At 37.3% G+C, this 19,480-nt stretch overlaps 1 non-coding gene across 1 annotated transcript; it reads right to left on the reverse strand.

Moving 5' to 3' along the window:
• Positions 1 to 14,083: 14,083 nt before the first annotated feature.
• LOC122421763 lies at positions 14,084 to 14,190 on the reverse strand. Its single transcript, XR_006263581.1, has one exon. It is a non-coding gene; the product is annotated as a U6 spliceosomal RNA (small nuclear RNA).
• Positions 14,191 to 19,480: the final 5,290 nt, after the last annotated feature.

Raw genomic sequence — 19,480 nt, forward strand, 5'->3', positions numbered from 1 at the left:
ACTCTTTGAACTTCCTATTCTTTCACTTTATTGATTAATTTTGTACTGCGGATGCCAGTTCTTCCTCCCTTTGTCCTTTCTTCTCCTTTTCCTTTCTCACTGTCAGCAAGAGCTACATTTATTTACTAAATGGCACTCCTTTACTTCTGACATTGAAGGGAATCCCTAAGAGTTCCAGGCCTTTTCCATCACACTTTTAACTCCACTAACTTTATGAAGCTAGACCCTATATAACCTAAATGCCCATACTTAGAACACTAGCTGGAAATACTATGGTATATCTATGCTTATACGCTAGCCCTAGCAGAGAATGGGGGTCAGCCCTTTAACCCCTCCCTGAATTGCAAGTTTTATCATGTCTTCAATCCCCTATCTGAAGTTTTGGCACTTTAGCTGTTCATGTAGATATTTAAGATGACCTATTATCCAACTCTCCCTTAACCCCCTTCCCACTAAATATATACTTGTGCAAATGACAAAATCTTCAGCCAACTGAATAAAAACCAAAGTATTCATTCTTTCAATCCTGCCTCCCCACCATTGGTTGTTCACCAGCCAAAGGCAAAATAGTTTCATGAGGCTCAAATTGTCAAGAATTTAATCAAAAGCTTAGACCACAGGGAGGATGGATCCCCAGACAATAATATGCCCATGAACAAGATCCCCCAAACTCATCAAATTCATCTTCCGTTAGCTCTACGTGGGCACCAAGACCTCTGTTAAGCCTGCAATTTTCTGTCCAACGTGAGGAACCACAGTCTGCTAAACAAAAGTCCAAAACCTGAAGGGTAATGACCTGCTCTTCTCCACATCTCTAAATTCTAAAAGGTATATCATAGTTCCAGGATAATGAGGGAAGAGCAGGAGAATTCAGGTTATAGATAACAGGCTCATATACTTATCATAGTCTATTCTAGTCTGGTCTATGTGATATGATGTGATGACTCACATAGCTATATGTCCATATCTATATCTCACAGAGACTAAGTGGTTTAAGGGCATCATCTCTAATCATCACAGCAACCCAGAGATAGGTACTATTAATATCTATCACACATGAGAAACTGAAGCTCCACTTAACAAGGAAATGACAGAACTGGCTTCAAATCCAAATTGTCTGACTCCAGAGTCCATGCTCATTCTATTACATTATTATTACACCGCCCAACCCTGGGCTTCTTGCCCACTTATCTAATCTTACTCTCCCATTTTTCCCATACCTCAAGCTGTCACCAGCCAAATCTTATTGGAGTCGGTCTATAAATAAACCCTCATTTCTGTGCAACTGATCACTTAAGACCACTCTAACTTCACCCAGGCTCTGGCATATAGATTATAGCTCTTTCCAAGATTCTCCAACCCAGGCCTACATTCCCATTGATAAGACTCTTTTCCAGGTGGCCTTTTTACAAACTCTGTCATGAAAAGCAAGGGACAAGACTATAAAATGGTATTGACTACAGAAATGTAAATGGCATATGGAAGCATAGATGACAAAGAAACAAGAATAAAGTAAAAAACATCCAGGAAGTTTACACCAACAGCAAGATGCCAGTGAGTAATGAAATATAGCAGCAATTGATACCGCAATCAAAATAAATAAAATAAAATATTATACACATTCCTGAAGACCCCAGGTAGACCTGAACACATGCAAAGATTTCTTCTTTTCTTGGATAGGATGATGCAACATCATATATATGTTGGCTCTTCCTAAGTTTAGTTATAAATGTAACTCAATAAAAATATCAACAAGATTTTCTATAGAGTTAGATAAGCTGAAACTAAAGTTCACATGGAAAATCAATCATGCAAGAATAGCCAGAAAAATACTGTAAAACAAAAACCATGAGGTCATGGTAAGAGGGGGATATAGCTCAACCAGACATTAAAACATATTAGAAAGCGTGCAAGTTCCTATTTAGTCTATTTAGGTTAGATAAAGATTTTTAATCATGGTCCAAAACCCAGAGGTATTACAAGAAAAGATTAATAAATGCGACTACATAGAAAATTTTTTATATGGCAAAAGAAATAACACTAGAAACAAAGTTAAAAGACTTTGACAAAAGAGAAAATATTTGCAACACATACCACATACAATGGACTAATATTTCTAATCACTTCATGGCATGGTCGCATCACTTCATGGCAAATAGAAGGAGAAAAAGTGGAGGCAGTGACAGATTGCATTCTGTTGGGCTCCAAAATCACTGCAGACGGTGACTGCAACAACGAAATTAAAAGACGCTTGCTCCTTGGAAGGAAAGCTATGACAAACATAGACAGTGTATTAAAAAGTAGAGACATCACTTTGCTGACATAGGTCTGTATAGTTAAAGCTATAGTTTTTCTGATAGTCATGTACGGACGTGAAAGTTGGATCATAAAGAAGGCTGAGAGCCAAAGAATTGATGCTTTTGAAATGTGGTGCTGGAGAAGACTTTTGAGAGTCCCTTAGACTGCAAGGAAATCAAACCAGTCCATCCTAAAGGAAATCAACCCTGAATATTCATTGGAAGGACTAATGCTGAAGCTGAAGCTCCAATACTTTGACCACCTGATATGGTCAGATGCTTTTCATTAGAAAAGACCCTGATGCTGGGAAAGATTGAGGGCAGGAGGACAAGGGGGTGACAGAGGATAAGATGGTCAGATAGCATCACTGACTCAATGGACAAGAAGCTGGGCAAACTCCAGGAGTTAGTGGAGGACAGAGGGGCCTGGTGTGCTGTAGTCCACGTGGTCACAAAGAGCTGGACATGACTTATCAACTGAACAACAAAAACAACATTTCTAATATATAAAGAATTCTTAAAAATTGAGAGACAATAGGCTAAAAATGAACAGACACACAGAGACCATGATTTAAAGTGGCCCTTAAAAGTGAAAGTTGCTCAGTCATGTCCAACTCTTTGCAACACCATAGACTACAGTCCGTGGAATTCTCCAGGCCAGAATACTGGAGTGGGTAGCCTTTCCCTTCTCCAGGGGATCTTCCCAACTCAGGGATCAAACCCAAGTCTCAAGTATTGCAGGCAGATTCTTTACCAGCTGAGCCACAAAGGAAGCCCAAGATGCTGGAGTGGATAGCCTATCCCATCTCCAGGGGATCTTCCCGGCCCAGGAATTGAACTGGGGCCTCCTGCATTGCAGGTGGATTCTTTACCAATAAGCTAACAGAGAAGCCCCTTAAACATGCAAAAATGGTCAAACTCACTCATAATTAGAGGAATGCAGATGAAAACACTGAAATACCAATTCTCACTTATTAGATGGGTAGAAATTTGAAAGCATGACAACATAGCCTCTTGGCAAGTCTGTGGGGAAACAGACACTCTCATATATTGCTGACGGGAAGGCAAACTGATATAACCTTTCCAGAGAATAATTTGGCCATATCTAACAAAACTACGTATGCATGTACCTTTTGATCCAGCATTTCCACTTCTGGGAATCTAGCCTGATGATACATCTCTGACAATTCAAAAATACAGATTCACAAGATTATTCATTGCAACACTGTAGTTGCAGGATAGTAGAGACAATATAAATGCCCATACTTAGAACAGTAGCTGGAAATACTATGATACATCCACACAATGGAGTATTACATTATGTGTAGCTGGAAACAAGAATAAGGAAAATCTCTACAAACTGATATGGAGAGATTTCCAGGATATATTGTTAAGCAAAAAAATAAAAGAGAAAATTACAAAGAGTATCTACAGTATACTACACTTCAAGTAAGAAAAAAAAGGGAACATAGGAAAACATATATCTGCTCATTTGTGCAAAAGGAATACAGGAAGAATTAACCAGTAACTAATGAGCATGGTTACTTTCTGGCTGTTAGTGGGAATAGGGAGGAAAAATGAGGGCAGGAAAAGGGAAGTAAGGATGGTAGGAGCAACATTTCTCTGAACACATCTTTTTCCATAACTCTGACTCTTAGAACTATGGTACAGTTTCACAGTACTATATACTCTGTGGATAATGAGAGCCAGCTTTCCTACTATCAGAGAATGAAGTTACAACTCAGGAAAAGGGAAGGCCAGAACAAACCCTATAGCATTAAATTGGAATTTAATTTTAAATTGGAGTTGGTATCAGTATTCATTCTTGGATTATAATACATATACAGATGGGTGTGTGGTTCTGCATGCATGTTCAGTCACTCAGTTGTGTCTGACTCTTTGTGATCCCATGGACTGTAGCCTGTCAGGCTCCTCTGTCCATGGAATTTTACCAGCAAGAATACTGGAGTGGGTTAACATTTCCTCCTCCAAGGGATCTTCCTGACCACACAGATATAAGTAAGTATATGTGTACATGTGTGTTTGTCTACATACATACATTTCCTTGTTCTGTCCACTTGAGAGAACCTGGAAAAAATGATACCCAGTAGCAGTAAGAACACCTTAGTGCCACAATTCAGGTTTCTAAATAACACTTTGACAGGGACCAGGGCTACCTGGAGAAGTAACTGGTTTCAGAGCTGGGACAGGAAAAATACAAGATGAGCCTGGAACACCTTGTGGAGAGAGGTAGTGTCGTTTGTTTATTGTTTAGCTGCTCAGTTGTACCCGACTCTTTGTGACCTCATGGACTGTAGTCCCCAGGCTCCTCTGTCCATGGGATTTTCCAGGCAAGAGTACTGGAGTGGGTTGCCATTTCCTTCTCTAAGGTAAGTAGAGAAATGCTCAAAAAAGTGACACAGAAGCCAACCTGAAGGAGTTCCCAATGGCCAAAGATGAGGCAATGAGAACAATAAAAAGAAAATAATAATAGTAATGGTTTATAATCCATAAGATATAAAATAAATATCCATGATTCAATATTAATCTAAATAGTCAAGCAAAACTAAGCAGGGGATAACCCCTGGATGAGGACATGGCAACCCACTCCAGTATTTTTGCCTGGAGAATCCCCATGGACAGAGGAGCTTGGTGGGCTGCAGTCCATGCGTCACAAAGAGTCGGACGTGACTAAGCAACTAGGCACAGCACAGCACAAGCAGGGGATAAACCCGTTACAGAAAGACAAACATTGTAATATTACTTTTATATGACATTTCTGAAGTAATAAAATTCATGGGGACAGAAAATATCGATAGGATGGTAGAGGCAGGAGTTGGAAATCAGTGTTTAACGGGTACAGACTTTCAGTTGGAGAAGATAAAAAAATTTGTGGAGATGGATGGTTGTGATGCTTGTACAACAAGTTGAATGTACTTTATGCCACAGAATTGTACCTTAAACATGGCTAAAGTGGTATATTATGTATAATATATATTTTGCCACAAAAATTTTAAATGCATTTAAAAAGCAAAAATGAAAATAAATAATAAACAAAGGAGAAGGCCCAGCTCTTTCTTAAGAATCAAAATCTAATTAATAAATGTAGAAGAAATAAGGGAAAATAAGAAAATCTCCAGCAGACAAACATTAGCATACTAATTGCTGCAGCAAGAATTATGTATAAATGTTAAAAATTATTGGGCAAAAGTATGATGAGAAACAAAATGTTTGCATAGTCAGAGTATCTTCCCCAAAGATACTTATTAATTACAAAGGGAAAAACAGTAACTTTAAAGTGTAGAAGCTTGGCAGACGCCATCTTGGCTATGTGATCCAAGTTAACACCGTCACTAGTAACACATATTGACATGGGGAACACAGCACTGATTCCGTGACACTCCTGCCAAAATGCATACCCTAAACCCAGTCACGAGGAAACATCAGACAAACAAAAATGGAGGGGCATTCTACAAAATAACTGGTCTCTAAATACCCAAAGAATCAAGATCATTAAAGTCAAGGAAAGACTGAGGAACAGTTTGGGAATGAAGAAGACCTAAAGGGACATGACAACTAAATGTCACTAATTTCTGATCATTTCCTATAAAGAACATTATTGGGACATTCAGAGAAAGTGGAATGAAGCCTGAATATTTTATGGTGGTAATATGTCAGTGTTAATTCCCTGGTTTTGATGGTTGCATTATATTCATATAGGAAAAAGTCTGAATGTGTAGGAAATGTCCACCAAAGTTCACAGGAATGACAGAACATCAGGTCAGCAAAACATTCTCAACTTTTTTGTGGTAAAGGAAGTTACTTTACTTAATTTGAACATATATAAATTTGTAATCTCAAAATAAAAAGATAGTAACTATTATAAAGAGATAGAAAACTAGAAAACATGAAAGAGTGGGAGACGTTCCAGTGAATACCTCATGGAATTCCAGAAGCAGAGAGTAAAGGAAGTGCAGAAAGGCGTCACTGGAAGAACTAACAGCTGAGAATGGCTAAGAATTTTTCAGGCTGAAGAGTAAAGAAAGACATGAGTCCCCAGAGGAAATGTTTATATCAACTGCTGAGACAGAAAAACAAAAATAAATCCACATCTAAGCATACCATAGTGAAAATTCAGAACAGCAGGGATAAAGAGAAAATCCTAAATGCTACCAGGAGAGAAGACAGATTACCTACAAAGAAGCAGTCATTAAACTGAAAGCAGGCTTCTCATCAGTGAATTGACGCCAGCAGACAGTGGGGAAATAGCTTCCAAATGATGAGTGAAAATAATGAGAATTGTCTATAGAGCAAAACCAATGCTGCTTCAGCTGAAGTAGGTCATGAAAGGATATACTTCAGCGAGAAGAAAAATGAACCCAGAAGGAAGGAGTAAGCTATAACGAGCATAATGAGCAAAAAAAAAATTAACAAAGTGAATTGGTAAATCTATTTAGGTATTGGTTGCTAATGATAATAATCAAAACAACAACAGCAACTAATTTTGTAACTTTAAATACTGGTAAAATTAAAATTCTACATGACAGTAAAATGGCAGATTCAAGGAAGGATTCTGTGGGTAATTAAAATCTGCTAAATTCATCGTCTTCTCAGAAGGAGAACAGAGAAACTAAGCAGTGATGGAAAGCTTAATGTGTATGTTTAAAATGTGAAGAAATTATTTTTAAATACCCAGGCTCAAAAAATTTTCAACTGCTGGGGAGGAGATGGAGAAAAGAATAATAAAAATGTATAAATCTCAAACAGAGCAATAAAGGATAAAAAAGAAGTAGGTAAAAAGCTTGGTAATTGCTATTTGCAAGTAACATAAGATGGTAGAAATAGGTCCAACTATGTCATAATCACAGTCAATGGAAACAGATTAAATTCAGCTGTTCAAGAAAGTTGCCATAACTGTGGATAAAGAAATATCAGTAATTGGCTACTTCCAAGAGACAGACCTAAAGAAAATACAGAAAGGTTAAAAATAAAGAGATGAGAAAAGGCAAATACTAACAAAATAAGGGCTCCCTGGTGGCTCAGCAGTAAAGAATCTGCCTTCAAACGCAGGTTTGATCCCTGGGTGGGGAATATCTCCTAGAGAAGGAAATGGCAACTCACTCCGGTATTCTTGCCTGGGAAATCCCATGGACAGAGGAGTCTGGTGGGCTACAGTCCATGGGGTTGCAAAGAGTTGGACATGACTTAAAGATTAAACAACATCAAAACAAATCTAGAGAGCAATATTGATAGCAGATAAAACGGAAAATAAGGCTAAAAGCATAAATGGAGACAAAAGCCTTTACTTTAAAATGAGTTTTTTTAAGTCTTCAAGCAAATATAACTATCATGAACTTGTATGCATCTACTAATACAGTACAGGCATGCACAAATTAAAAAATTATATAATCACAAAGAAAATTGGATAAATTCACATTTATAGTGGGAGATTTTAACACAACTCTCTTAGACACTGATAGATAAACCAAATAAAGCAATTAACAAACATGATATATTTCACAGCTACATTAAGAGAACACTACACCCCCCAAAATAGTGATTATACATTTTTTGATGTATATGTGGCATATTTACGAAATTAAGTCACAAAGGAAGTTTCAACAAAATTCAAAAAGTCAACAGCACATAGTTTGCATATTCTGACAATGCAATTAAATTAGAATCAAGAAGAAAAGACAGTAACAATAAAACACCCTATATTTAGAAATGATGTTGCACTTTTAAATAATCAAAGGTTAAGGAATAAACTTAAATGGGAATTATAAAAGATTTAGACTGAATGAGAGTGAAAATAGCTGTTCTCTGAAAGCGCTCCTTCAAAACTCCTAGGATGGGTGGGCAATACCAACCCTGAACCTTCTCACCTCTGCTCCCCCGGCCGTTCACCTAGAGCCAAGGCTGCAACAGGCACATTTCCTTTCTGCCTACCTTGAGAATACGAGAGGAGTAGATTCTCTCCAGTTTAATCACTAAATGGTCACTTTTCAGGTCCTGGACTCATTCTGGAGGTCTTTAATCCAACTCCTCATCTTGCTCAAAACCTCAGCTTTCTCTTCTACTCCCCATTCGGGTCTATTGAAACTGAAGCTCAAAGGATTAAAAACAACAAGGGAATCTAAGGTTTTTCTTACTTTCTTCCCACGATGCATCTTAAGATTTTTTTAAAATGTTTTATTCAGCATTTTAGTATTAGGGGGTCTTCCTGGAATAGCTAGTCTTCTATTTTGCCCCAAATGGAGTGCCACCATTAATCAAGTTACCAGCCCCTCTGTGCTTAGCTTCCTCTTCTATTAAATGGGGTTAACAATTTATCTTATAAATTTGTTGCGGGAGTCAGTAAGTAATGCATGGAAAGCTCCTGGCACTAGTAAGTGCTCAAAAAAAAAAAAAAAAATGCTAACTATTACCAGCAGCAGTTATAGTGTGAACTTGGTTCCAATAAAGCAAGTACCCCCCTCAAAAAATCAATATCATAGAGCAATCTCACCGATGAATATACATGGAAAATTCCCTAGTAAAAATAAAAGTTAAGCAAATTAAATCCAAAAGGGTATAAAAGAGCACAAAATAGCCAGTAGGTTTATCTCTGGTGACATTACACTTAAAAAAAGAAATTAACCAGTATAGTTGACCATAACAAAAGATTAAAGGAAGAATCTACATGATTATCCTAATAGATGCAGTCAAAACAACAGAATTTAATCGTCATTCATTATAATTACTCTCAACAATGTAGGAGTAGAGGATTTCCTTAATAGATAGCCTCAATTAATGACATCATTCAAGATGCTTCTGTTCTTATTTTTTCTGCACTTGATACAATATTCTCAGAGAAATGTTAATATGTCTCACTATGATTATATATTTTTTTCTTTTCCCTTATGTTTTTTCTGATTTTTTGCTTTATGTGTCTTTGCTTCTTTGCTGTTAGGTGTTTAATGGTTTATGATGTCTATCTTCTTCATGAATTGTACCTTTTGTCATTAAAAATATTCATCTTTGTTTCATTTAAAAATATACGAATAAATAAATTTAACAACAAAAAAATAGATAGCTACAAAATACCAAAAGCAAACATCGGAAAGCAGTGTTTCCACAGAAGTTACAAATAAAACAAAGAAGTCTGCTTTCACTATGAGTATTAGTATTATACTGGAGTTTCTAGACCTCTGCTGTCCAATAGAAATTTACTGAAACCTATATATGCATTTTAAAATTTTCAAGTAGGCACATTTAAAAAAGTAAAAAGAAACAGGAGACATTAACTTTAATAATATATTTTATTTAACCTAGATACCCAAATTAATATCATTTCAACATGTAATCAATATAAGAATTATTAATGAGACATTTCACATTCTTTTTTCACATTAAATCTCCAAAATCTGGTGTGTATCTTACTCTTTCAGCACAGCTCAGACTAGCCACGTTTCAAAAGCTCAATAGGCCCAAGGGAAAAGGTGCTAGGCCTCACCTGTCAAGGAAACTCACCAGATTGACAAAAATGTAAAGGTCTGACAATGACAAATTTTGGCAAAGATAAGGAGGACTCATATATTGCTGGTAAAATGTTCTACCATTTGGAGAACAATATTAATATCTGAAAATGTGAATAACATTTCACATTTCTCATTTCACATTTCTCATCACCCCGATGAGTCTACTTCTAGACATACACTTTAGGAAAATTCTCCCCTATGTAAATTAGTATTTTTTAAGATGGTCTCCTCAGTATTGTTTGTATTATAGTAGGAAGAAAAATTGGAAATGCTCTAAATAGTCACAGGTAGAAAAAGAGACAAATTGAGGTATGCTTACACAATGGAATAATATATAGCAGCTAAAACAAACTAAAATAGATCAAGTCCCAAACCAATAATAGAACAATGTGTACAGCATGATAACATTTATGGAGAATTTACCAAATGTATACAAAATGCTACATACACAATAAGCAGATTCTATAGCTAGTAAAATATAAACAATATAGTGGATGACTGCCCAGCAGAATCATAATAGTGGTGCCTCTGGGAAGAAACAGAAGTAAAGAAATAAGTATGAGAAAAGAAGACATCAAAGATTTATCAGTAAAGCATTACTTCTTTAATTAAAATAAATTTGAAGCAAATATTATAATATCACTTGGAAATTCTGCTTGATGGCTCCATTGGTATTTCACAGTATTGTCCTCAGTACTCTTTAGTTTTTTTGAAAGTTTTCATAACAGTAATCATAAAGTCCTTCTTGCAATCTGTGTATTAAGGATGAATATTTCTTACTAACTCTACAGAATCAGAACATTTGCTCTTAAAAGGAAACAAATGTAACTCTACACATGATGTGTGTGTACACGCACACATGGACACACACATGTAGGTGGCAGAAGTCCAGTCTTCTGCTATCAGACATGCCATGACCTGTGTCCAGAACTGTGTCTGGCACATAAGAGACATTCCATTAGCACAGGTTCAATGAATGCATAAAGTGTGTTGTGCTGGTGTGTGGGACTTCAAGAGTCAATTTGCATGAAGGGACATTTACCACTCATATGCTGTGATTGCTTAAGAATGAGAATTTACTTTTGCAGATGCATTTGAGGGTTCACCATGGGGAACAGAATATGGTGCCTGACTGAGATACTGGTCTCTAGTCCAACTGAGGTCATTGCTTTTTGGAAAGAGGAAAGATGTCTAATTTATAGAAGTGACTTTTCCCCATTTCACCCTGAACACAGCAATTCTTCTTTGGTAGCCAAGTGACAAAGTGTATCACCCACTGGATGAGCATGAGCGAGTGGCAGAAAGGATATTTTCCCTAATTCCTCAGACACAGCATGGCATTGATTCAGAAAGGACTCCAGGAGACTTGTATTTACTTTGGTCCTTCAAGAATTTGCCACAGAAAGCTGCATATAGCTCTACTGGTAGAGCTTCATGGTAACTTGACCTGACATTACATAGTTTTTAGGTGTCTCTTTCCCATATAAAACATTTATGTAGCATAAAAACTGAATCTAACAACAATTTATAGAAAGATAGATAAACAGATGAAAGATAGGTGACAGATAGAGATAATGGATAGATACAGAGATATCTTCCCCTCATTTGAGAAGATTTCCACTCTTAGTTAAAATATAGCTGCCAAAAGATTGAACAAACATGCCAAAACTCATGAGACTTCTCTGTTAAAAAAAAAAAAGTGAGAACCTCAGGAATGTTTTGCAATTAACCACGCTCCATGCATAACAAACCTAAATATGCGAATTGGCAACCAGACCTGCAGATAGTGGAAAGAAGGGGGTTTTGAGTGCTTCACATTGTCTTTTTTGGCTCCAAGTTAAGAGGACCAAGATGTGGTTTCAATTTTGGATGTGCTAATTATGTTTGTCAACTGTGAGCTTTGCTTAATTAATTAGTCATGCAAATTTAACTTCAGTATTTTTTGCACATCTAAATCATTACTATAGCAATTAAAAAGCTGCTTTGATTAGCTCCTTCACAGCGTGTAGCACAGCATCCTTTTGTCAACTTCCTTTTGACAATCTAGGTTTGGGTACTGTTTAGAGAAAATGTATTCTATATGTTTGGGAGAAAGTAAAAACCAAGGCAGGTGACAGTGAAGGTGGCCTAGCAGTGAAAGATAAGTCAGCAGCTCTTGGCACCATATAATCAGCGAATGCAGACTAGAAATCGTAACAGCACATGTTCAGGAGGAGTTCCCAGGGGCGGAGAGAGCTGGTATGTGGAATAGTCAGGAACATGAATCTTCTGGTAAATTAAGCTGAAAAGATCAGAAGTAGAGATTTATATGTCTTTGCCCTAAGATCAATGTCAAAACCTATAAAGCACCAAAGGAACCAGGCTGGTCCCTGTCTGGAGACCTAGCCTGACCCTCATACTCACTAATAAATACTGTGGCCAGGTGGAGCTGTGTCATGCAACACTCTCCTGAAGGGCCATTTCACACTTTAACAGGCCCAATTGTCAGAAACATTTTATAATATTAGCTTGAACTTCCCTTTAATTGCTAAATAGATGTGTTCCCCCATGAACCACCTGTGTGGTTCATGGGTGTGGTATGACCCTTCTTTCTCCAGAGTGAGAATCTGACACATACTGGGATTTAATATATTTCTCCCACCCCACACTGGACAGTAGTAGCAAACTCAAGAACACAATCACACACAATCAAGTCGTTCAGGCGTGTCTGACTCTTTGTGACTCCATGGATTAACAAATACAGGTTTCTAGCTCTCCCTGAAGAGGTATGTGTCAACCAGATCTTTCCACCTGTTCCTCTCGCCATCAAACTTACAGGCCAGAGGATGGCAAGTTATGATGTTTTAAAAGCACGAAACAGCAACTATTTAGAGAATATGGTGCCATTTCTCATTTTAAAGTCATCCCCAAAGGCTAATAACTTCACACATCTGGTTTCTCTCAAAAGGTCACCAGCACATCTCTGATAGAATCCAGCTGTGGAATAGAAAATAAAATAACAATATTTCACCTAACAAATGGATGATCCACAGGTGGCAAATGAAAAACTACTGTTGAATGCTGAAGATACATTTAAAGAGAGGTGGGGAAACAGCTTTGAGTGACTCATTGAGTTTGGAAAACTCAGTTCCAGCAAGAATAAATAAAAGGATGGAGAAAGATGAAAAAGGGAAGAGTTTCTTAAAGAATCTCCAATGAGTAAACAAAACAAAACAAAACCCTATGTGTTTCCTGAGCACTCCGGAACAGGTGATTGAGGTATCAGTCAGACTGAAACAAAGGTTGCCCTGTCATTCAGGAATGTGAATGTCCTAAATAGAAAAATATAATAACTAAAAAGGCATGACTTGAATCTCACAATTCCTTGATACTCCAAATCCTCCAGTACCCTGAAAAAACAAATTCATTTTCAAACACTTCTCAATAAATTTGTCTCTTAAAATATCCCAGATATGTGGATACACAGCTACATGTACACATATGTGCTGAATACATTCCAATTATATTCGAGTCTTACTCTCTCCACCTCCTCACTTCTCAGCCCACTGCAATCTGGGTTCCACTGAAAATGATACTGCTAAAGTCACCCAAGCCTCTCCATTTGCTAAATCAAGGGAAGACTTCTTGTCTATCTTACAGGTCTTTCTGATAGCACTGGACAATACTGATCTCTCCCCTCCTGAAATTTTGTGACCAAAGCTTCGTTGGTAACACTTTTTCCTATTTTTTCTCTCTCATTCATTCCTTCATTCTCTCTCTTCCTTCTCATTCTCTTTCACTGCCTCTTCCAGCATTCCTAAAAGTTGAGAGCCCCAGGGGTTCTACTCCAGTCCCCTTCTCTTTCTCCTAGATTCCTTATGGGAGATCTAAGCCAGAAGCCTGGGACTTATTCTATTACGCCACTGTCTTCATCTCCACATTCAATGTACCTCAAGTTCTATTTATTTCATAACTTCTTTTTCTGCCCAGCCTCCCTACTCTCTAATCTTTTGTCCAAACTGCAACCAGAGTGAGATTTCCAAGAAGCAAATCTGATCATATCACTCTCTTGCTTGACATCGTACAGTGTCAGTTTCCCCACCAAATATAGCTGTGGATTTCTAACTTATTTTAAGGAATATTTTCTACCATTTTAAAAAAATATATTTTCTAATTGGAGGAAGATTACTTTAAAATGTTGTCTTGGTTTCTGCCATACAACAACACGAATCAACCATAATTATACACATATCCCCTCTAACTTTTTTTTTTTTCTTTTCTTTTTTTTAAAATATGGAACGCTTCACGAATTTGCGTGTCATCCTTGCGCAGGGGCCATGCTAATCTTCTCTGTATCGTTCCAATTTTAGTATATGTGCTGCCGAAGCGCGCACCCCCTCTAACTTTTTTAAAGGAATGTTTTCTGCACTGGGAAAAGAGGAATTGTGTATATCAGCACAATGCCTGGCACCCAGTATGTGCTAAATAAACATTTGTTGAGTAAAATGAAGTCCAACTTAAACCATTCACACATGTAAAGCTGAGTGGTTTCTACTGAAACAGGAGTGGGAGCAACTTCCTACCTGTTAGGCTGGATTACATTCCCACCAACACCTCAGGTGCGTCTGTGAATACTCTGGCATGCTAGAGCATACCTGGAAAACCAGAAATCTGAGCTTCTTAACTTGGCTACAGACCTTTAGCAAAATTATTTCTACCCACTCTTCAACATCATTTCCAACTGCTCTCCATTTTCATCTTCAAGCCATGCCTGGACATGCAAGGGCTTTGCACTTGTAGTTCTTTCTGCCTAGAATGTTCTTACCCTTCTTGACATCCTAGAAAACCCCAACCTATTCCTCAAGACCAGGTCATTCTGATTCCCTAAGGAGAATGTATTGTTCCATTTGTGCCATAAATATATCCCATACTTATCTTTATTATAAAACTATCATACTCTAAAGCAATTTTTATTTATAGGCATATATGTGCTGCTGGGCTATGAAGGCAAGAATTGTTGTTGTTTTTTTTTCCTTTATAACCCAGGGCCTAGCAAAGTGCCCAGCTGTTGTTTAGTCACTAAGTTGTGCCCAACTCCTTTGCGGCCTCATGGACTGTAGCCCACCAGTCTCCTCTGTCCATGGGATTTCCCAGACAAGAATACTAGAGTGGGTTGCCATTTCCTTCTCCAGGGAATCTTCCTGACCCAGGGATCAAACTTTTGTTTCCTGCATTGGCAGGCAGATTCTTTACCACTGAGCCACCAGGGAAGTGGCTCAGTAACCAGGAGTTATCCAATACATGCTTGCATGAATAAACAATATTCTACAGGAACAAATCATTCTATTAGTTCATATCCTTTTTGTAATGAGGTGGAGAATAAACAGTTCTTAATTCTATCAGGTCACATTATTTTGTCCCATGTTAAAAAATGGCCAGCTAATCTAAGTTTCAACAGAAATGAATTGTGATTAGGCCTTAAGGACTCACCTTAATATTTAGGAAGAATGTTAGTCTTTTTAATTGAAAATAAGATGTCTGAAATCTAATGGATTATTATAACTGTCCTCCTGGGAACTATTGAAATAACGTTTTACATCTTAGATTTTATACAATGAAATAAACAAGACAGGAAAAACATGTGGATCGTGTTTGTCCAATGTGGATGAGATCAACAGAGCAAAATAATCTGATCCCTTAATAGATTCAGATGAGGGCCATCTCTTTAATGATATAAAATAGGAAATGAGAAGTATCAAATGCAAATTAAAAAAATTTGATAGCAAAATTTAACTCAAGCTATGCAAAAGAGTCTTTTCCCAGGCCATTAAAAAATATCTAATTCTCCTGCATTGGTCTCCTGAGTCAGTGTTTTGCATCAGTACTTGTATTAGTTTCCTTATGATTCTGAAATTCAATGTGTTGGCCTGGTGGATGATTTTGTCCTTCACTTTTAAGGCAATTTTTCAATTATGTAGCAGAGAATCATATTTATCTTTGACATATATCACTCAATCACGCTACAGTAACAAGTGGTTTACCTACCACTTTACTGTTGTTATTTGCTGTTTAGCCACTGAGTCATGTTCTATTCTTTTGCGACCCACATGGACTTAGCCTGCCAGGCTTCTCTGCCCACGGGATTTTTCAGGCAAGAATACTGGAGTAGGTCGCCATTTCTTTCTCCAGGGGATCTTCTTGACCCAGGGATCAAACCTGAGCATCCTTCACTGGCAGGTGGATTCTTTACCACTTTATTAACTAAAAATTATGTGGTATAATCCAAGACTTCTGTACATGTGAACATAATGCACTCGTTTACAAAAACGGCACTGCAGGACCCAGAAGTACCCTCTGAATCAAGGAAGAGAGATGAAGTTAATCCCTTCAGTTTTCCTTCAAATCCAAGTGTACATTACTGTATTCTAATTTCCTGAAAAATTATAATTCTTATAGGAAATACAGGGAGTATATATGCATATATGTGTAGAATATTTGTTTGTGATACCCAGTTAACCAACCATGACCCATAATGGGAAACTTACTATAAATCTGGTGTTCTCAAAGAGTGCTCTAGAGACCGTTGAGGATATTGGATAAATTTTCAAAAGTTCCATAAGGTAAAAATTACATTTATAATAATAATAAGATCTGATTTGCCCTTTTCCTTCTCATACTCTCACAACTTGGAATTTTCCAAAGGCTACATGATATTGGAACAGATTGAATGTGGAAGCAGATAAGAGAATCCAGTTGTCTTCTTGAGCCAAACACTAAAGATATTTTCAAAATGCAAAACAATCTAATTTTGTTTTGAAAAATATAACTACATTTCATAAAATGTTATTAATATTAAAGTGAAATGGGAAAAATTTGGAATTCATTGTGCTTCCTAAATCTGATGAGTTGTCTTTTATCTATTCTGTAAAATTCTCACCTTATCAAACATTTCCTATTTCCTTCCAATCTCTTCTTCATCTAGAATGCCCATACAATGTATGCTCATCCTTTTCATATTCACATGTTCAAAATTTTTCATATCTTCCACCTTGTAACTTTGTACTTCATTTTGGAAACTTCCTTTAGATCTTTCCAGTTTGTTAATTCTTTTCAAAACTGAGTCTAATTTTCTTAATTAGCCCTGCTATTCCATTCCAAAATTTAAGTTCCGCTTTGTTTCTTTTTTAAATCTGTCAGGTCTTATGGGTATTCTGAGTTACATGTTATTTCTGACATATATTATTTCCTTAAATCTTTTAAAAATATAAAATTCATTTAATATTCACTATCTGAAAATGCTGCTGTTTTTCTCTACTTACATTCATGCATGGAAATCTGTCCTTCCTGTACGATGCAACTTTGGATTGTGTTTGTGTTCAATCAAACCTTTTACCTACAGGAGCTGGGCTGAAGACACAAGTCTTTAGAGAGGGCTTGTATTCACTTCCATTAAGCACCCAAAGTGCCCAAGGTAGTATACATTAGAACCCCCTCATCCACTTGAGGGCATGTCTGTGGCTATAAATCCTCAGGAGAAACTTTTTTTCCCAACTGTATCATCAGGCTAAGCCAGAGAATTAGCTTTACAATCTCTTCTTGCAGGTTGTTTTTTTCTAGCCCATCTTTTCATGGCAGATATAGTGCTTGGAGATTCCAGTTTCACGGGAAGGTCTTGCTTTCACCTTGATTCTCCACTTTTGCTGTGACCAAAGTCTTCATGTGGCTGCTAAACATTGAGCATCCTGGTTGTCAGGAACAGCAAATGTCCCTGGGCATCTGTGGCTTCAATGACTGCTTCCTTTCTTGGTTTTCAGTGACTTCCATTTTGGTCCCTGGGAATTTGCCTTACTTTCTTTTGCAAGCCTAGCAGATGAGATATTTGTTACATATTGTTTAATAGTACAGGTGTCTTTTCCAAGAAGGTTTTCAGATTATCTAGTTTGCCATATTGGTGTCTTTTTTGAGGTTTTCAGATTACCTAGTTTGCCATATTGTCCAAGAATATAAATTGGTACAACATTTCTGAAAGGTGAAATGTATATACACCTTGACCTAGTAATTCTACTTCAAGAAATTTATTCTTTGGATAGAAATTTGGTAATATCAATCAAAGTTTAAAGTATACATAAGTTTTCACCCAGTAATTTTACTTTATAGGAATTTATCCTACAAAAAATATATGTACTCATACTTGAATAGAATGCCATATGAATAATACTATTTGTTCCAGCAGCTTTAGTTAAAGATTAAAGATTGGAAACACCTTAAATGTCCATTGGGATTACTTCCCACAATATTCTGCAATAGTTAAAGAGAAATTAAAAGATCCACATGACCTGATATGGAAAGTTGTTTATGACGCAAGTTGCCTGATTTCTTTGTATAAAAAAAATACAAGGTATATATGTGCTTATATAGTCAGTAGAAGCTTCTGAAAAGATACACAATTAACCATTAACAGCAGTTTCTTCTCTAGGCAATGGAACTGAACCACTGCCATATAAACATTGCTTCTAAATGACAAATGTGCTAATTTAAAATGATTTTTTAGCAATTTATTGATATCAACTTCTTACTACTTTACTATCATCAGCAGTGTTCCTGGAGGTATATGAAAATAAAGTCCTGGGACTTCCCTGTTGGAGGGCTAGGACTCTGCCCTCCCAATGCAGGGGGCCAGGTTCGATCCCTGGTTGGACAGCTAGATCCCACATGCCACAACTGAGAGTTCAGAGGCTGCAATTAAAGATCCCGAATGCTGCAACTAAATCCTGAGTGTCGCAACTAAGACCCAGTAGAGACAAATAAATAAATTTGTAAAAAAGAAAATAAAGTCCTTCTCTCCAAAATGTACAACTCTTACGGCTCAGACGGTAAAAGCGTCTGCCTACAATGCGGGAGACCTGGGTTTGATCCCTGGGTCTGGAAGATCCCCTGGAGAAGGAAATGGCAACCCACTCCAGAATTCTTGACTGGCAAATCCCATGGACGGAGAGCCTGGCGGACTGCAGTCCATGGGGTCGCAAAAGAGTCGGACACGACTGAGCGACTTCACTTTGACTTTCACTTTATCATCTACTACCTGTCTGTCATTCCTTACCAGTCCCTTACCTGTCAATTATTATTCCAAATAATCTGGTTATCCTCTGTTGATGTCACTAGATCACTCATTACTTAAAGCTCTGAATACAATGCTATAGACTGCAACAGATAGATTTCTTACTCCCACCTGTCCTGAGAAGGAATGGTTTGCAGTGTACATGAAAGTCTTAGATTTTAAAGGCCACACTAATGCATAGGGAAAGGAAGGACTCACTGAGGATTAAGTGAAGCCAGGCCTATTACTTTGACTGTGCCACAGTTTGATCATCAGGAGATACTGATTTCAACATCTGAGTTCAGATGGAGCTTCTGGCTAGAGCCTGAATTTTCAATGAGCAACTTAATTTGTAAGGACTAGTAGCTGAGTTAGGCACTTATGCAGCTGGAAAGATCTTCTGGCATGAGCCTGAAGGCTTTCCTTTGAACATCTTCATTCTTTCACAGGATGAACTCCTAGTGATGACAGTGATGGCAGCATCAGAGTTACTTAACTTCCCATTATACTTAAACACACAAATACTGTGACACAGCCATATAGTTTTACCTAGTGTTTCACATACTGAAATGCTACTTCCTTCCTCA

Source organism: Cervus canadensis, chromosome 18, assembly GCF_019320065.1.
Source record: "Cervus canadensis isolate Bull #8, Minnesota chromosome 18, ASM1932006v1, whole genome shotgun sequence".
Classification (NCBI taxonomy): Eukaryota; Metazoa; Chordata; class Mammalia; order Artiodactyla; family Cervidae; genus Cervus; species Cervus canadensis.